Genomic DNA, 19,056 nt, shown 5'->3' with positions numbered 1-19,056 from the left:
GTTTAAATATTGCTGTCCATCAATATTCCCCAACCAAATTGTTTGAGGAATTTTGTCAAAAACAATGGATATACAGTGCCTTGCGAAAGTATTCGGCCCCCTTGAACTTTGCGACCTTTTGCCACATTTCAGGCTTCAAACATAAAGATATAAAACTGTATTTTTTTGTGAAGAATCAACAACAAGTGGGACACAATCATGAAGTGGAACGACATTTATTGGATATTTCAAACTTTTTTAACAAATGAAAAACTGAAAAATTGGGCGTGCAAAATGATTCAGCCCCCTTAAGTTAATACTTTGTAGCGCCACCTTTTGCTGTGATTACAGCTGTAAGTCGCTTGGGGTATGTCTCTATCAGTTTTGCACAGACTGACATTTTTTCCCATTCCTCCTTGCAAAACAGCTCGAGCTCAGTGAGGTTGGATGGAGAGCATTTGTGAACAGCAGTTTTCAGTTCTTTCCACAGATTCTCGATTGGATTCAGGTCTGGACTTTGACTTGGCCATTCTAACACCTGGATATGTTAATTGTTGAACCATTCCATTGTAGATTTTGCTTTATGTTTTGGATCATTGTCTTGTTGGAAGACAAATCTCCGTCCCAGTCTCAGGTCTTTTGCAGACTCCATCAGGTTTTCTTCCAGAATGGTCCTGTATTTGGCTCCATCCATCTTCCCATCAATTTTAACCATCTTCCCTGTCCCTGCTGAAGAAAAGCAGGCCCAACCCATGATGCTGCCGCCACCATGTTTGACAGTGGGGATGGTGTGTTCAGCTGTGTTGCTTTTACGCTAAACATAACGTTTTGCATTGTTGCCAAAAAGTTCAATTTTGGTTTCATCTGACCAGAGCACCTTCTTCCACATGTTTGGTGTGTCTCTCAGGTGGCTTGTGGCAAACTTTAAACAACACTTTTTATGGATATCTTTAAGAAATGGCTTTCTTCTTGCCACTCTTCCATAAAGGCCAGATTTGTGCAATATACAACTGATTGTTGTCCTATGGACAGAGTCTCCCACCTCAGCTGTAGATCTCTGCAGTTCATCCAGAGTGATCATGGGCCTCTTGGCTGCATCTCTGATCAGTCTTCTCCTTGTATGAGCTGAAAGTTGAGGGACGGCCAGGTCTTGGTAGATTTGCAGTGGTCTGATACTCCTTCCATTTCAATATTATCGCTTGCACAGTGCTCCTTGGGATGTTTAAAGCTTGGGAAATCTTTTTGTATCCAAATCCGGCTTTAAACTTCTTCACAACAGTATCTCGGACCTGCCTGGTGTGTTCCTTGTTCTTCATGATGCTCTTTGCGCTTTTAACGGACCTCTGAGACTATCACAGTGCAGGTGCATTTATACGGAGACTTGATTACACACAGGTGGATTGTATTTATCATCATTAGTCATTTAGGTCAACATTGGATCATTCAGAGATCCTCACTGAACTTCTGGAGAGAGTTTGCTGCACTGAAAGTAAAGGGGCTGAATAATTTTGCACGCCCAATTTTTCAGTTTTTGATTTGTTAAAAAAGTTTGAAATATCCAATAAATGTCATTCCACTTCATGATTGTGTCCCACTTGTTGTTGATTCTTCACAAAAAAATACAGTTTTATATCTTTATGTTTGAAGCCTGAAATGTGGCAAAAGGTCGCAAAGTTCAAGGGGGCCGAATACTTTCGCAAGGCACTGTATGTTTCCATAAGAGTTGTCTAAAGTTGGTAGAACCTTAATGAAAATGATTCACAGCTGTAGTGGCTGCCAAATATGCTTCCACCAACTATTAACTCAGAGGGGTGGAGACTTATCCAATTAGGGTATTTCATTAAAAAAAAATGTCGGATCATTTTCGATAACTTTCTTTCACTTACAAAATGTGGAGGTGGGTGTGTAGATCTGTCTGAAAAAAAATCTAATTTAAGCACCTTTTCAATTTAATTTTAAAGCAGCAAAATGTGGGGGAAAAAAAGGCTGTAGACTTTCCATAGGAACTGTAATACCTTATAACCGTCTAACTACATGTTTCAAATCAGCGCATGTCATGTGTTGCCCCCTGCCCACTTAGCTAAGCGTTTAAATATTAGGCTACATATAATTCAATAGAAGAAAACAGAGAGCGAAGGAGAGAGAGACTGACACTTCCTTCATATTTTGGCTGAATAATACAGCCAATGGCTGCATTAAGGAAGTGGAAGTTCCTCTCGCTCACCCTCTCTGTTTTATTCTATTGAATTCAATATAAAACCTTCTTTGTCATAGAATGACGCCGGGATTAGTTTATATCGATAAGGATAGATTTTCAGCAATGTGCATATCTTTCTGTCAAGAAGTGACAGACCTTTCAGTGTATTAAATAGGCGGGACTTTCCATCCTCCAGAGTCACTCACAGTCACAAGCTGATTTGCTGGGCTGAAGATACAGATTCAGGAGTGAAAAAAACATTTTTAAAACTATTGAAAAACACAGGAATGCTGGCCTTCTTGGTAGAGTTCCTCTGTCCAGTGTCTGTGTTCTTTTCCCAATCTTAATCTTTTCTTTTTATTGGCCAGTCTGAGATATGGCTTTTTCTTTGCAACTCTGCCTAGAAGGCCAGCATCCCGGAGTCACCTCTTCACTGTTGACGTTGAGAAAAGTGTTTTGCGGGTACTATTTAATGAAGCTGCCAGTTGAGGACTTGTAGGCATCTGTTTCTCAAACTAGACACTCTAATGTACTTGTCCTCTTGCTCAGTTGTGCACCGGGGCCTCCTACTCCTCTTTCTATTCTGGTTAGAGCCAGTTTGTGCTGTTCTGTGAAGGGAGTAGTACACAGCGTTGTAAGAGATCTTCAGTTTCTTGCTACTGTTCAGAAATGATAGCCGCTGCAGCAGAGGACAGTGATGCAGTCGAGGTAGGAAGAAAACCAAGAAAGAAACTCATGGACACAAATCATGCAGGCTACTGCTGCCAGTTTGGGTGGATTTAGTTGAACATTTAGACACTAGGTTACTTGCAGTATGGACTAACAAGTCTTTTTTAACACATAGGTAAGGCAATAGCAATCTACTAGACATTTATACAGTGCTTTTTACTAAACACAACACAAGTAATTATTTATTACAATAAAGGTCAATTCAGGGTCTGTGTTTTTCAATTGTTTTAACAATATTTATTCGCTCCTGATTCTCAGTCTCTTCAGCACAGCAAACGGGTTCATCAGCTTGATCAGTAACGAGTGACTCTGGAGGCTGGAAAGTCCCTCTTTCTATTCTGGTTAGAGCCAGTTTGCCCTGTTCTGTGAAGGGATTAGTACACAGCGTTGTTCAAGATCTTCAGTTTCTTGGCAATTTCTCACATGGAATAGCCTTCATGTCTCAGAACAAGAATAGACTAACGAGATTCAGAAGAAAGTTCTTTGTTTCTGGCCATTTTGAGCCTGTAATCGAACCCACAAATGCTGATGCTCCTGATACTCAGCTAGTCTAAAGAAGGCCAGTTTTACTGCTTCTTTAATCAGAACAACAGTTTTCAGCTGTGCAAACATAATTGCAAAAGGGTTTTCTAATGATCAATTAGCCTTTTAAAATGATAAACTTGGATTAGCTAACACAATGTGCCATTGGAACACAGGAGTGATGGTTGCTGATAAATGGGCCTCTGTATGCCTATGTAGATATCTCGAGGCATATTGCATCCTTTATGCAGCAGCATACAATACATTTTTGAACGCACCTTGTTGTGCTGTGCTCACTTGAACAGGAAGGTGGCACGGCGGTCCTTCATGGGCAAATTTTGTAATCAAAGTCTGGCATTTATGGTGCTTTCAAGACAACTGGGAACTCTGAAAAAAACAAGGTTGAATCATGATGATGTCTATGAAATAACACATATGGAATCACATAGTAATCAAAAAAGTGTTAAACAAATCAAAATATATTTTGTATTTGAGATTCTTCAAAGTAGCCACCCTTTGCCTTGATGACAGCTTTGCACACTCTTGACAATCTCTTAACCAGCTTCATGAGGTAGTGACCTGGAATGCATTTCAATTAACAGGTGTCCCTTGTTAAAAGTTAATTTGTGGAATTTCTTTCCTTCTTAACGCATTTGTGCCGATCAGTTGTGTTGAGACAAGATAGGGGTGGTAAAACAAGAACATTGCACTATTTGGTAAAGACCCAAGTCCATATTATGGCAAGAACAGCTCAAATAAGCAAAGAGAAGGTCAGTCAATCCGGAAAATGTAAAAAAACGTTATAAGTTTCTTCAAGTGCAGTCGCAAAAGCCATCAAGCGCTATGATGAAACTGGTTCTCATGAGGAACGCCACAAGAAAGGAAGACCCAGAGTTACCTCTGCTTCAGATGATAAGTTCATTAGCGTTACAAGCCTCAGAAATTGCAACATAAATAAATGCTTCACAGAGCTCAAGTAACAGACACATCTCAACATCAACTGTTCAGAGGAGACTGCGTGAATCAGGCCTTCATGGTCATGCAAAGAAACCTCTACTATTTAATTTTTTTACTATTTCACCTTTATTTAACCAGGTAGGCCAGTTGAGAACAAGTTCTCATTTACAACTGCGACCTGGCCAAGATAAAGCAAAGCAGTGTGACAAAAACAACAAAACAGAGTTACACATGGGATAAACAAACGTACAGTCAAAAACACAATAGAACATCTATGCACAGTGTGAACAAATGTAGTAAGGTTAGGAAGGTAAGGCAATAAATAGGCCATAGTGGTGAAATAATTACAATTTAGCAATTAGCATTAACTCTGGAGTGATGGATGTGCAGATGATGTTGTGCAAGTAGAGATACTGGGGTGCAAAAGAGCAAAAATAAATAAATAACAATATGGGGATGAGGTAGTTGGGTGTGCTATTTACAGATGGGCTGTGCACAGGTACAGTGATTGGTAAGCTGCTCTGTTAGCTGATGCTTAAAGTTAGTGAGGGAGATAAGCCTCCAGCTTCAGTGATTTTTGCAATTCGTTCTGGTCATTGGCAGCAGAGAACTGGAAGGAAAGGCGGCCAAAGGAGGTGTTGGCTTTGGGGATGACCAGTGAAATATACCTGCTGGAGCGCATGCTATGGGTGGGTGTTGCTACGGAGACCAGTGAGCTGAGATAAGGCGGGGCTTTACCTAGCAAAGACTTATAAATGACCTGGAACTGTTTGGCCATAATGACCATTGTTATGTTTGGAGGAAAAAGGGGGCGGCTTGCAAGCAGAAGAACACCATCCCAACTGCGAAGCACGCGGGTGGCAGCATCATGTTGTGGGAGTGCTTTTCTGCAGGAGGGACTGGTGCACTTCACAAAATAGATGGCATCATGAGGAAGTAAAATGACGTGGATATATTGAAGAAACATCTCAAGACATCAGTCAGGAAGTTAAAGCTTGGTCGCAAATGGGTCTTCCAAATGGACAATGACCCCAAGCATACTTCCAAAGTTGTGGAAAAATGGCTTAAGGACAAAAAAGTCAAGGTATTGGAGTGGCCATCACAAAGCCCTGACCTCAATCCTATAGGAAATTTGTGGGCAGAACTGAAAAAGCGTGTGCGAGCAAGGAGGCCTACAAACCTGACTCGGTTACACCAGCTCTGTCAGAGGAATGGGCCAAAATTCACCCAACTTATTGTGGGTAGCTTGTGGGAGGCTATCCGAAACGTTTGACCCAAGTTAAACTTAAAGGCAATGCTACCAAATACTAATACAGTGTATGTAAACTTCTGACACACTGGGAATGTGATGAAAGAAATGAAAGCTGAAATAAATCATTCTCTCTACTATTATTCTGACATTTCACATTCTTAAAAAAGTGGTGATCTTAACTAGGCAAGTCAGTTAACTGACCTAAGACAGGGAATTTGTACTAGGTTTAAATGTCAGGAATTGTGAAAAACTGAGTTTAAATGTATTTGGCTAAGATGTATGTAAACTTCCGACTTCAACTGTACTTGAAGGTTGAGTTATTATTATTATTAAATGCATAGATGACAACAGAGAGTAGCAGTGGTGTAAATAGGCGGTATAGTCTGCAAATAGTCTGGGTAGCCATTTGACTAGATGTTCAGGAGTCTTATGGTTTGGGGGTAGAAGCTGTTGAGAAGCCTCTTGGACCTAGACTTGGCACTCCTGTACTGCTTGCCATGCGGTAGCAGAGAGAACAGTCTATGACTTGGGTGGCTGGAGTCTTTGGCAATTTTTAGGGCCTTCCTCTGACACCGCCTGGTATAGAGGTCCTGGATGGCAAGAAACTTGGCCCCAGTGATGTCTTGGGCCGCTCACACTATCCTCTTTAGTGCCTTGCGGGCGGAGGCCTCGCAGTTGCCATACCAGGCAGTGCACCATGCTCTCGATGGTGCAGCTGTAGAACCTTTTGAGGATCTGAGGACGCATGCCAAATATTTTCAGTCTCCTGAGAGGGAATAGGTTTTGTTGTGCCCTCTTCTCGACTGTATTGGTGTGCTTGGACCATGTTAGTTTGTTGGTGATGTGGACACCAAAGAACTTGAAGCTCTCAACCTGCTCCACTGCAGCCCTGTTGATGAGAATAGGGGCATGCTCATACCTCTTTTTCCTGTAGTCCACAGTCATCTCCTTTGTCTTGATCACATTGAGGGAGAGGTTGTTGTCCTGGCACCACACCGCCAGGTCTCTGACCTCCTCCCCAGGCTGTCCGGTCGTTGTCTGTGATCAGGCCTACCACTGTTGTCATCTGCAAATTTAACGATGGCGTAAGAGTCGTGCCTGGCAGTGCAGTCATGAGTGAACAAGGAGTACAGGAGTGGACTGAGCACGCACCCCTGAGGGGCCCCTGTGATGAGGATCAGCGTGGAGGATGTGTTGTTACCTACCCTTACCACCTGGGGGTGGCCTGTCAGGAAGTTCAGGATCCAGTTGCAGAGGGAGGTGTTTGGTCCCAGGGTCCTTAGCTTATTGATGAGCTTCTGAGGGCACTATGGTGTTGCACACTGAGCTGGAGTCAATTAATATCATTCTCACATTGGTGTTCCTTTTGTCCATATGGGAAAGGGCAGTGTGGAATGCAATGGAGATTGCGTTATCTGTGGATCTGTTGGGGCGGTATTCAAATTGGAGTGGGTCTAGGGTTTCTGGGATGATGGTGTTGGATGTGAGCCATGACCAGCCTTTCAAGGCACTTCATGGCTAAAGACGTGAGTTCTACGGTCTGTAGTCGTTTAGGCAGGTTACCTTAGTGTTCTCGGGCACAGGGACTATGGTGGTCTGCTTAAAACATGTTGGTATTACAGACTCGGACAGGGAGAGGTTGAAAATGTCAGTGAAGACACTTGCCAGCTGGTCAGCGAATGCTCGCAGTACATGTCCTGGTAATCCGTCTGGCCCTGCGGCCTTGTGAATGTTGTTCACCTGTTTAAATATCTGAATCACATCGGCTGCGGAGAGCATGATCACGTCTTCCAGAACAGCTGGTGCTCTCATGTGTGTTTCAGTGTTATTTGCCTTGAAGCGAGAATATAAGTAGTTTAGCTCGTCTGGTAGGCTTGTGTCACTGGGCAGCTCTCGGTTGTGCTTCCCCTTATAGTCTGTAATGGTTTGCAAGCCCTGCCACATCCGACGAGCGTCAGAGCCGGTGTAGTATGATTCAATCTTAGTCTTGTATTGACACTTTGCCTGTTTGATGGTTCGTCAGAGGGCATAGCGAGATTTCTTATAAGCTTCGGGGTTAGAGTCCCGCTCCCTGAAAGCGGCAGCTTCAGCCTTTAGCTCAGTGCAGATGCTGCCTGTAATCCATGGCTTCTGGTTGGGGTACGTACGTACGGTCACTGTGTGGACGATGTCATCGATGCACTTATTGATGAAGCCAATGACTGATGTGGTGTACTCCACAATGCCATCTGACGAATCCCGGAACATATTCCAGTCTGTGCTAGCAAAACAGTCCTGTATCTTAGCATCTGCTTCATCTGACCACTGTTTTTATTGATCTAGTCACTGGTGCTTCCTGCTTAAATTTTGTAAGTAGGAATCAGGAGGATAGAATTGTGGTCAGATTTGCCAAATGGAGAGCGAAAGAGAGCTTTGTATGCGTCTATGTGTGTGGAGTATAGGTGGTCCAGAGTTATTCTTCCTCTGCTTGAACATTTAACATGCTGATAGAAATTTGGTCAAATGGATTTAAGTTTCCCTGCATGAAAGTCCCCGGCTACTAGGAGTGCTGCATCTGGGTGAGCATTTTCTTGTTTGCTTATGGCGGAAAACAGCTCATTCAATGCTGTCTTAGTGCCAGCCTCTGACTGTGGTGGTATGTAAAACAGCTACAAAGAATACAGATGAAACTATCTCGGTAGGAAGTGTGGTCTACAGTTTATTATGAGAAACTCTACCTCAGGCAAGCAATAGCTCGAGACTTCCTTGATATCGTGCACCAGCTGTTGTTTACAAAAATACATAGACTGCAGCCCCTTGTCTTACACAAACACTGTTCTATCCTGCCGGTACATTGTATAACCAGCCAGCTGTATGTTGATGTTGTCGCTGTTCAGCCATGACTCCATGAAGCACAAGATGTTACAGTTTTGAATGTCCCATTGGTAGTTTAATCTTCTGCATAACTCGTTGATTTTATTGTCCAAAGATTGCACGATTGCTAGCAGGGAGTTGGGGTTTATTCGATCGCCTGCAAATTCTCAGAAGGCAGCCGGACCTTCGGCCCCTCTTTCTCCGCCTCCTCTTCACGCAGATCGGGGTATGTTCCCGAGGAAGCAGGCGTATCCTTCGCGTCGGGCTCGTCAGAGTCGTGAAAGGAAAAAGATGATTCTGCTAGTTCGTGGTGAGTAATCGCAGTCCTGATGTCTAGAATATATTTTTGGTCATAAGAGACGGTAGCAGCAACATTATGTACAAAATAAGTTACAAAAATAAGTTACAAACAACACAAATAAGCGAACAAAAAAATACAATCGGGTGGGGGCACGTAAAACATCTGCCATCTTTTCCGGCACCCATGGCAGTATACCACTGCTATCAATCATGTGAAAAGGATGTGGTTGTATTGGAAGAAATATGCAACACATGATGTATAGTTGTTTTCTGGGGGAGTGGTTAGGCAGCAAATGGGTGAAGACGGAGCCACTTAAAAGACACTTTTCACGTCTTCTGGCTGACCAAGTAGGCAGAGGGGTCTCAAGGTTGACAGCTCTCTGATGCATGACAGTGAAACAGGATTTCCGTTGGCGTTCCGTACAGCGAGGATAACACTTCTATACACTCAGTTCTGTTCTGGTGTTTTTTTTAGAGACAGCCCCGCTGATGGACTTGTCAGCAGCCACCTGTGTGTGTGTTTGTGTGTGGATGAGTGGGAGTCGAGTTCTGTTGTTTACCACATTCTGTTCTGACCCTCTCTCTCCCATGCAGCATTCAATCGACTACGATATTCAGTTGAAACCCTTAGCTAATGTATTATTTCAGTCCAAGGGGTAAGGTTTCTTGACTAAGCACAGTCAATTGTCAGATACTGTATTTTCACAATATACATAGAGATTACTTTGCTCTGGATAATAGACACTTTAATTTACATACAGCTAGCTGCCTTTGAAAGCAGTGCAACAGTTTTGTAGTTCTAAATCCTATATCAGTATATTCGTCTACTGAGACCCATCTACTGCAGTGAAGCCAGGAGAGACAGATGTGTGTCAGATGATCCAAAGCACAGATAAGGTCTATAATCACCTCCCTGTAGGACATTAAGAAGATATTGTCACAGCGCCAAGATGATCATAGTTGACACTGCAGAGATAGTGTGGAGTGGCATGGAGTGTAGAAAGATAAAGGGGGCCACGGTGCGCATTCATCCACATTCATCCTCCGCTCTTTAGTTTATACAGTATATTCAAAGAATGTACAGGAAAGTTAACACAAACTTATGCATAGGCTATAATCATGTCCGATTGAATAGTCTACACACAAAGACCAGTCCGTGTAGCCGACTGTCATTTCTATGGACCTGTCGTCCAGACTCAGAATCAAGAGGCTCCCAATATACTTTCCTCATCCGTTTTCAATTGCTAATTGTACTGCATACATTTACAGAACCATACTTACTCAGTTACTATCTGATAGGCAGTACATTGTAAACTACACTGAGTGGACAAAACATTAGGAACACCTTTCCATGACGTAGACTGAACAGAATCCAGGTGAAAGCCATGATCCTTTAGTGATTAAATCCACTTCAAATCAGTGTAGATGAAGGTTAAAGAAGACAGGTGAAAGAAGGATTTTTAAGACAAAAGACAAACTATTTAAAGTGCCTTTGAACAGGATATGGTAGTAAGTGCCAGACACACCGGTTTGAGTGTGTCAAGAACTACAACGCTGCTTTGTTTTTCATGCTCAACAGTTTACCGTGTGAATCAAGAATGGTCCCCACCACCCAAAATACATCCAGCCAACTTGACACAACTGAGGGAACCATTGGAGTCAACATGGAGTCAGCATACCTCTGGAACGCGTTCGACACCTTTAGAGTCCATGCCCGGACAAATTGAGACTGTTTTGCGGGTAAATGGGGGTGAAACTCAATATTAGGAAGGTGTTCCTAATGTTTTGTACACTCAGTGTTAAACTAGTGAAAAGAAAGCAGACTGTCTTCAATGAGAGTATATGAAGGTCCACGCTCAAAGTCTGCTGTTCAATGGACGACAGTAACCCTGTCTCTTGTCTCCACTCTCCTAATGAATTGGTTTTACCCTGTTTGGGAGCAAATTACCCTTCCCTCCCTTCCTAATTTTTCAATTTGCTATGTCATTTATATTTAATTGAGGATCGCATTGGGCCATATTAGTCCCACAAATAGGATGATATACTTTATTGAAGTGCAGCTTAATAAAGAGGAACTCGTAACCCAAACATCAATTGTGGCCCTTGGAGGGAGACTAGGGCTCTCTGGCAAATTGGGGGTATTGTATAAGAGGCTCTAATGATTTATTGGAGGGCAATCCTGGTTGCTGCTCCACTACCTAGTCCCACAAATAGGATGATATACTTTATTGAAGTGCAGCTTCATAAAGAGGCCCTCGTAAACAAAACCTCACGTGTGGCCCTTGGATGAGACTAGGGCTCTCTGGTAGATTGGGGGTATTGTATAAGAGGCTCTTATTATTTATTGGAGGGCAATCCTGGTTGCTGCTCCACGTATATTATATGGACAATCTTGTTTCAATGTGTTGTAATGAGAGAAAAAAAATCGAGTGTTGTGTCACTCTGCTAGTGTTTGCAACTCATATTCTTTAACCAAATAGGAAAAGCTTGTTTTCACCTGCCGAGACCTGGGCCTGCATAGGAATGTAAAGGTATTAGTATTTTAAAACATCAGAGCACCTTGCAGGAAGGTGGCTTTTCTTTTTGTTTGGGGGAAGTGTAACTTTGTTCCCTTCGAAAACAGCAGCAAGGCATGGCACAAACGTATTCTGCTGTGTGCATAAAGACAAACCCTGCCCCGATATTCAAGCATATGGGGCCACATTCAAAAGCTTTAAAAGTTGGCAAAAAGACGTGTAAAATACAGTTGGCTAACAAAGTCTGTTAAACTTTCGTTTTCATTGTCTGCTTTTTCCTTTGTATACCTGAGCTAGCTATATACACTCAGCACGATAGAACTTCACAAATCACTGTGAAATCACCAAAGCCTTAACCTCCTGTCTCTGGGTGGAGTGGCTGGTTATTTGCAGGGCTGATTTCAAATGACTTTTTGGCAGCAGATCTTCCCTTCAGCCTGTCGACAGGATTCCTTAGGGACAGAGGGGCCACACATCAAAACGCCATTAGGCCCCCGCCAGACGAGCGTGTGCCCAGACTGTCAAATTTGGGCCGAGCCGCAGCCACCCTACCACCCTCTACCCTCTCCGTGTGTCTTTTGCCCTTTTCGTCACCCCAACTCAACCGTTAGATGCAAAACTACACAACATGAAAAGGAAATGTTTCTTTCCTTGTCTTACAAAACACCTTGGTAGACCAAACCATTAAACACCACCTGGGCCGTGACCCTAGCCCCAGGTGAACTGAGTGAGAGACACAGTGGTGTTAGACGGGGAGTCTGTGAATAAATCGATTAGGGAGCCTTTGACGGATGGTGTTTGTAGGGGTGCACGACACACCAGATAATTAATTTGGCTAGGCGGAAAAGCCGTGCCAGGACCATTCGTCTCGGCACAAATTTTGGCAATTTCCCGGGTCAAGGGGCTCAATTAAGGAGTGTTCCCAACAGTTTCGCAGGAATAAGGTGTGTTGAGGAATACGCAGCGCTAACGTATCAGATGTATGCATTAATGATGAAAGATTTAAGGAAAGATAGAGGTAAATAAGGGAATAGCTGAAGGTGTATAAGCTCTGATCACACCAGGTAGATTGCACATGGAGGTAAAGTCATTTTCTATATAGTACACTCATGTTAAACTAAACAACATCATTTAGCTAGTCAATACCTTGCTCTCCTACATGTGCAACAGTGCCAATAGCTGAGTTGCATCCTGCATTTCTGAATCGCCTGTCTGATGAGTTCCACCCCGCCGTAATCCCCACCCTCTGATTCAGTGTCTCTCTAGATGATTTATGTGGCAGGGTCACTGTATGACCTCTAAACCCGCCCCATCCATACAGCACCTGTCACCAAACCCAGCCATGTGTGCAAAATGGCAACTTTTCATCCTCCCTAAAAAAAAATCAATTCAGTGGGAAAGTAGGAATGTGATAAGTAAAACAGGTGTGCGCTCTGAATTTGCTAACGAGGGAGCTGAACTGCACGCGCCACTGACCACAACATCTGTCACACAGCTGAATTAGATTCTACCCCTGGAACACAGTTTGCAGAGTGAGAGGAGATGATGGGAAGCTTCGATTGGATACAAATTAAATGGGGGGGGGGGGAGAAGGGGGCTGGTGACATTATAAGGGGGCACATGGGGGGGGTGCAGACCCATACCTGTCAGAGACCAGGATGGTACCGCTTCTGACCCCTATACCCTCCCCTAAGAGATGCAAATGAGCTCATCAGCCTTAACGAGGCCTAATCGGAGGTGTTTGCGTGTCCCTGAAGGTCGGCGGGTAGTTTACAGAGCCAGCACTGGGACAGCTTGCCACTTCCTGTTGGCTAGGGTCAAAATCAAAGTTGATTGGTTGCGTACATATATTTGCAGATGTTATCGCAAGTGCAGCGAAATGCTTGTGTTTCTAGCTCCAACCGTGCAGTAGTAATAGCTAGAAAACAATACGCACATAATTCAAAAGTAAAAATAAAGAAATTAAGAAATATCGGAATGAGCAATGTCAGAGTCCGGAATATAAATATATACAGTGTCTTCAGAAGTATTCAGACCCCTTGACTTTTTCCACATTTTGTTGTGTCACTGGCCAAGTGGAATTATGATTTTAGACATTTTTGCTAATTAATTCAAAATTAAAAGCTGAAATGTATTTTTTTTGGCAAGCCTAAAATAGTTCAGGAGTGCTTAACAATTCATGTAAGTTGCATGGACTCACTGTGTACAAAAAGTGTTTAACATGATTTTTTAATGACTACCTCTTCTTTGTAGCCCCCACACACAATTATCTGTAAGGTCCCTCAGTTGAGCATTGAATTTCAAACACAGATTCAACCATAGAGGTTAAGGAGGTTTTACAATGCTTCGCAAAGAAGGACACCTATTGGTATATGGTTAAAACATTTAAAAAGAAGAAGACATTGAATATCCTTTTGAGTTATACTGAACAAAAATATAAACGCAACATGTAAAAAGTGTTGGTCCCATGTTTCACCAGCTGAAATTAAAATATCCCAGAATTTTTCCATACACACAAAAAGCTTATTTCTCTACAATTGTGGGCACAAATTTGTTTACATCCCTGTTAGTGAGCATTTCTCCTTTGCCATGATAATCCATCCTCCTGACAGGTGTGGCATGTCAAGAATCTGATTAAACAGCATGATCATTACACAGGTGCACCTTGTGCTGGGGACAATAAAAGGCCTCTAAAATGTGCAGTTTTGTCACACCACACAATGCCACAGATGTCTAAAGTTGAGGGAGAATGCAATTGGCATGCTGATTGCAGGAATGTCCCCCAGAGCTGCTGCCAGAGTCGTGAATGTTCATATATCTACCATAACGCCATTTTAGAGAATTTGGCAGTATGTCCAACTGGCCTCACGACCGCAGACCACGAGTGACCATGCCAGCCCGGGACCTCCAAATTCTGCTTCTTCACCTGCGGGATCGTCTGAGACCAGCCAGCCGGACAGCTGGGGAGTATTTCTGTCCATAATAAAGCCCATTTTGTAGGGAAAAACTCATTCTGATCGGCTGCCCAGTCATGTGAAATCTTAAATTAGGGCCTAACAAATGATTTAGGCCTGGTGGTAGCCAGCTAGTAACAGTGACTAAGATTCAGGGCAGGGTACTGGGCAGAGGCCAGCTAGTGGTGCCTGTTTAACTGTCTGATGGCCTGGCAATAGAAGCTGTTTATCAGTCTCTCGGTCTCAGCATTGATGCACCTGTAGTCTCATCCTTCTAGATGGTAGCGGGGTGAACAGGCTGTGGCTCGGGTGGCTGAGGTCCTCAATGATCTTCTTGACCTTCCAATGACACGAGTGCTGTAGATGTCCTGGAGGGCAGGCAGTGTACTCCCGACGATGCGTTGGGCTGACCGCACCACCCTCTGGAGGTGCAATTGCCTTGTACAGCAATTGTGGATGGCGCAATTGCCGTACCAGGCGGTGATACAGCCTCACAGGATGCTCTCAATGGTGCATCTGTAGAAGTCTGTGAGGATCTTAGGGGCCAAGACTAATTTCTTCAGCCTGCTGAGTTTGAAGAGACGCTGTTGTGCCTTCACCACACTATCTGTGTGAAGGGACCATTTCAGGTCGTCAGTGATGTGCATACCGAGGAACTTGAAGCTTTTGACCCTGCCCTGTCGATGTGGAAGTGCTCTCTCTGCTGTCTCCTGTAGTCGACGATCAGCTCCTTTGTTCCGTTGAGGGACAGGTTATTTTCCAGGCACCACTCCACCAGGGCTCTCACCTCCTCCCTGTAGGCCGTCTCATCATTATTTGTAATCAGGCCTACCACTGTTGTCGTTGACAAACTTGATGATTGAGTTTGAAGCTGAAAGACCTTGAAATGTGTCCATTTCCAAAAGCAAAAATATTTCAGGCTATGATAGATGGCACAATGGAGCAAGGCATCCATTTTGTGTGTGTGTGTGTTTTTTTTGGGGGGGGGTAGTACTTTGATAAGACTCTCAACAGTCATGGGTGAGGACTGTTCATAATTGTATTGGAAACCAGGGCAGTCTGGCTGACAGCAAAGGTTGAACAGTCAAGATTTGAGGATCCATATAGCTATTCCGTTGCAACATACCCACCTACTGGGTATAAAGGATAAGTGCATCCTAGAACAATTATGGAAGCCACCTTACCCACAAAAGAAGTTCCATTAAAAGGAAATAACGTTGGCGTTAAAAAAGTGCGAAATTGGCAGAACAAGGAAATAAATACAATTTGATTTAAAACATATTGATACAAAAGTTCGGATTTGTTACAAAGTTGGTGTTTACGAGAAAAATAGCTTTTTATTGAAGTGAGTATAATTTAGTTAGTTTGTAGGTTTCATTTGTTTTACGAATATATTTCTAAAGAGTCGCCAACACAGTACAGTAGTTTGTCAAACACCACCTGTATTCCCAGTGCAAGTTAGTTTCTTTCTTCATCCTCACGCCACTCTGTAAATGTCCCTCCCTTCCCTCATTCATACGTCTTCTTGCCGAACCTCCTCAATTTCTGCTAATCTCCCCCGCTACTTTTTTCTCTCACCTTTCTCTAGCTCGGTGGTCACCAACCGGTCGATCTTCAAGGCATTCCTAGTTGATCATCGAAATAAAGGCTTGCGCTTCTTTTACTGTTTATTTGTGTTGCGGATGTTGAGAATTGGTGCACATGATTCAGAAGCCCTGCGCACCGGTTGGCATTTAATTTGTCTGAAAAGACGAACTCCGCTCTCCGGCGGACCCGGAGATCTGTGGCTGAATAGTGTGCATATTGCGCTGGCCAATCCGATAGATCAAATCACCGGGCCTACGTTTTCGACGACCCCCACCCATACTAAAGTTTGGTACTACAGAAAGTGATATTTCGTAAGTTTTAAGACCATTCAGAGAGAGACTGTCAAAGAATACAGCAAAGAGCTGCTGTTTTTATGAATTTGTTCATGTCTACGTTTATTCAGCACCGCCAGCACTGTTTTTATTGAACACTATTACAAAACATAAAAACGCCAGTCTCCCTACTGGAGGATTCTGCAACTTCGGGCATTTGGACTCTGAAAACGGTCAGAAATTAGGCGTAGACAATATCATTTCCATCATGTCATTAAACATCCATTTTGGTTGAAAATGAAATCATACAATTGATTTATAACACATGCGTACATTCATTGATTAATTGAATATTAAGTGATTTAAGGTTTTCCTAATAATAATTCAACCTGACCCCTGAATCTATAAACTTGCATTTGTGACTTCTGAAAACATTTATGTATCATGAAAAATAAGATATTTCCACCCTACCTTTTTATGATAACCATATGATTTCCCTATCTAAAACAAATCAATCAATGTCAATTATACATAGTATACTCATTTACCTCAAATATGGGTGTGGTGCTAATGACATCTATGTAAAAAAAATATATATATATATATATATACTGCTCAAAAAAATAAAGGGAACACTAAAATAACACATCCTAGATCTGAATGAATGAAATATTCTTATGAAATACTTTTTTCTTTCCATAGTTGAATGTGCTGACAACAAAATCACACAAAAATGATCAATGGAAATCAAATTTATCAACCCGTGGAGGTCTGGATTTGGAGTCACACTCAAAATTAAAGTGGAAAACCACACTACAGGCAGATCCAATTTTGATGTAATGTCCTTAAAGCATGTCAAAATGAGGCTCAGTAGTGTGTGTGGCCTCCACGTGCCTGTATGACCTCCCTACAACGCCTGGGCATGCTCCTGATGAGGTAGGGGATGGTCTCCTGAGGGATCTCCTCCCAGACCTGGACTAAAGCATCCGCCAACTCCTGGACAGTCTGTGGTGCAACGTGGCGTTGGTGGATGGAGCGAGACATGATGTCCCAGATGTGCTCAATTGGATTCAGGTCTGGGGAACGGGCGGGCCAGTCCATAGCATCAATGCCTTCCTCTTGCAGGAACTGCTGACACACTCCAGTCACATGAGGTCTAGCATTGTCTTGCATTAGGAGGAACCCAGGGCCAACCGCAATGGCAGTCAGGCTACCTCTGGCGAGCACAAAGAAATGCCACCCCACACCATGACTGACCCACCGCCAAACCGGTCATGCTGGAGGATGTTGCAGGTAGCAGAACGTTCTCCACGGCGTCTTCAGACTCTGTCACGTGCTCAGTGTGAACCTGCTTTCATCTGTGAAGAGCACAGGGCGCCAGTGGCAAATTTGCCAATCTTGCTGTTCTCTGGCAAATGCCAAACGTCCTGCACGGTGTTGGGCTGTAAGCACAACCCCCACCTGTGGACATTGGGCCCTTACCACCCTCATGGAGTCTGTTTCTGACCGTTTGAGCAGACACATGCACATTTGTGGCCTGCTGGAGGTCATTTTGCAGGGCTCTGGCAGTGCTCCTCCTTGCACAAAGGCGGAGGTAGCGGTCCTGCTGCTGGGTTGTTGCCCCCCTACGGCCTCCTCTACGTCTCCTGATGTACAGGCCTGTCTCCTAGTAGCGCCTCCATGCTCTGGACACTACGCTGACAGACACAGCAAACCTTCTTGCCACAGCTCGCATTGATGTGCCATCCTGGATGAGCTGCACTACCTGAGCCACTTGTGTGGGTTGTAGACTCCGTCTCATGCTACCACTAGAGTCAAAGTACCGCCAGCATTCAAAAGTGACCAAAACATCAGCCAGGAAGCATAGGAACTGAGAAGTGGTCTGTGGTCCCCACCTGCAGAACCACTCCTTTATTGGGGGTGTCTTGCTAATTGCCTATAATTTTCACCTGTTGTCTATTCCATTTGCACAACAGCATGTGAAATGTATTGTCAATCAGTGTTGCTTCCTAAGTGGATAGTTTGATTTCACAGAAGTGTGATTGACTTGGAGTTACATTGTGTTGTTTAAGTGTTCCCTTTATTTTTTTGAGCAGTGTATATTATGAAAACAATATTTTATTGCAAACATTTTAAACAACAACCACTGTTAAACATTTAATTAATATAAGACAAAGTAAGATTCCAAAAGTAGCCGATGGGCAGAGCTCAAGGAAGTAGGCCTGTGTTTTTGAGAGATGGGCCCAGATAGCAGAGGGGTCATAGAAGAGCTCATTGAGCAAAGTGAAACTGTATAATTTGTAGTATATCCAACACGGGTGTGGAGGGTCACCTGCTTGTGAGAATCATCAAAGTGAACTGCCTGGATTTCACTGGTGTATTTGCACAGGTAGTTCTCTGCAAAGTCAATATGCACTCTGATCTCCTCTTTCCGCAGATTCTCTTTTAATTCTCTGTTTGGAGTATTGGTGTCAAATGTTGTATAGGTGTTTCCCCAACTTCTCTTTCAATACCTTGGACAAGTCCTCCAGTAGAATCTGCAGTGTGCCACACCTTTTCTTTTACTGTCATATGTACAGTGAACTTCTACATGTTTCCCTCTTTGTTTTTCTTCTCTCTCTCCCTCTTCAGCTTTGTTTTTCCACTCAAAACCACCATGTCTGCTCACCAGCATCAAAGTCAGATGTTTAAGCTCTTTTGCTTGACAAAGGGAGAACTCTCTGTACATGCACACAAAGACTCAATAAGGTTCTCAATGTCTCTGCAGCTCATCACTTCGTGCTACTGTAGTTTTCTGTCATGAACTGGAGGTTCCCATGGGTTTGCCGAGGCATGTGTCCCTATCCTGGACTGTTGTCTTGACAACCCAAAAAGGACGTATTTGCAGAATTCATAGTAGGACGTTTGGATCTCTGAATATTCCCTCTTAAACTTCTGA

Source organism: Oncorhynchus mykiss, chromosome 18 (assembly GCF_057628025.1).
Source record: "Oncorhynchus mykiss isolate SJ-2025 chromosome 18, ASM5762802v1, whole genome shotgun sequence".
Lineage (NCBI taxonomy): Eukaryota > Metazoa > Chordata > Actinopteri > Salmoniformes > Salmonidae > Oncorhynchus > Oncorhynchus mykiss.
This window is presented reverse-complemented; position numbering follows the sequence as displayed.